The sequence below is a fragment of the Colias croceus genome, chromosome 20, assembly GCF_905220415.1.
Source record: "Colias croceus chromosome 20, ilColCroc2.1".
Classification (NCBI taxonomy): domain Eukaryota; kingdom Metazoa; phylum Arthropoda; class Insecta; order Lepidoptera; family Pieridae; genus Colias; species Colias croceus.
The window spans coordinates 7,098,387-7,100,319 of NC_059556.1; the positions used below are offsets into that span (position 1 = coordinate 7,098,387).

The 1,933-nt window shown below is 30.1% G+C and overlaps 1 non-coding gene across 1 annotated transcript; it reads right to left on the reverse strand.

Annotated features, from left to right (window-relative positions):
* Positions 1–1,600: 1,600 nt before the first annotated feature.
* On the reverse strand, positions 1,601–1,673 carry Trnak-cuu. Its single transcript has one exon. It is a non-coding gene; the product is annotated as a tRNA-Lys (tRNA).
* Positions 1,674–1,933: the final 260 nt, after the last annotated feature.

Below are 1,933 nucleotides of genomic sequence, written 5' to 3' on the forward strand. Positions count from 1 at the left end.
CAGTGCGTACGTCAGTCGCGCTTGTCATGTATGGAAATTCATAAAACCGTTCATAGCTAGACCGACCATACGCACGTGTATTGTCATGCGCATTAGTGTCATAGTCATACAATTGTTGATGCGTATCGTCAGGACCGACGGTACGCACTGACGGTCGGTCAAGCTCTGCAATCAGCCTAAGCTTTTGCGATGTTCATTTGGACGATGACAATTGAAAATATTCTTCATAATAGGGGTGCAATAGAAATTAGTAGGGTATTAAAATAAATGACCGACATTTTACTAGTACATGTATCTGTAAAAATAAAGAATCACTTTAGCGTATGCTCTATAGAGTCTATAGTTTTGGCTGGTATAATATGATATGGATCATAGAGCACTGAAAGCTGAATATCCTTGATTAAATTGTTTATTTTTTACCAAATAGCATTGTGAAAGACGAAATCGAATATTGTGATATATATATATTATACTTTTCTGTCCATATATTTAAATTAATTGATGCATCGCATCGTGGTAATTGAATCCAGATACATTTTCATTAATATCGTTTTGAAATGTGTGTATGATCAATCATCAAGGTATGAATAAAACTAGATTTAAATTAGTCGTATTGTCGCCAAAATTATTTAGTGCATTTATACTAACATAACAATCAAATAAAAATAATATGTTTATACCATTAAAAATAAATAGGTAAAAATTTCTTAGTAACATGTAATTCTGTATAAATGTGTTACACATAAGTAAACAATTGTAAAGTAAAAAGGTCACAAAGTAAGTGTTAATTTAAAAGTTCCGCAGGTCTCGAGTTGTCTTTAACTTTTGACATTTTGCGATTTTTAGGGTTCTCTATATCGTGATGGGTATAGATGATTTTTAGGGTTCTCTATTCTCTATAGTGAACAAAAATATTATAATAAATTATGAGATATTATTTGGGATGTAAAAATGATCAGGATGTATGTTTAATTTATTAATTTTCAATTAATGGTCTGTTTCTTTTCTTTTCAGGTTAATTAGTGCACCAAAATAAACAATATTTTAACTAAGAGAGTTTTATTATAAATTAAAATTATATTTCTCATATATTTAAAATTTAAAAATAATAAAAAATATTTCAAGATCAGTATTATAAGATAATAATTATTTATTTATTTACCTAATTAATTACCTAAGAAAAATAATTATATGTATGCCTATTAGTAAAAAAGTTTTGATGAAAAATAATTTAAAATAATTTGCCCCTTTAAATGGGACCAGATAAGAATCCGAATTTAAATCGCGCGTAAAAGGTGCATAGATAAAAAAAAGTAAAAAACAAAAAAACAAAATGGCGTCGCCGTCTGGTGAACAGAAGGATCAGTCACCACCTCCAGGCCACATGCCGAGCAAGATGGAAAGAAGAATGTCTCATTTCAAAGAATACAAGTTCTTTAGAAGTTTTAGCGCGAAAATCGAGAATTGGCCGATGCGGAAAGCTGAACAGCTGTGGCGGAAAATGAGGGAAAGGAAAATTGCAGGTAATTAGTATAAAAAATGAAAAAAAAATATATATAATAACCTATTTATTAAATTGAAATAAAATATAAAAAAATTACGCCCAACGTGGGGCTCGAACCCACGACCCTGAGATTAAGAGTCTCATGCTCTACCGACTGAGCTAGCCGGGCTTGCACGGGAGCTTCGAAATTATTGTAGACTTATATTATGCGACTCTTTATTTTAGTTCTGTCAAACGAGGTTAAGGTTTTATTATTATAACGATATTAATGTTGTCACGATAATTATTATGCGATAAATAGTATGAATCGGAAATTAACCGTCACTTAAAAAAAAACTGATCCGATTTTCTTGCAACTACATAGTTAGTAAAGCTGTAAACTGTATCAAATAAATTTAAATAAGTAGAATAAAATAAATAATATTTTAT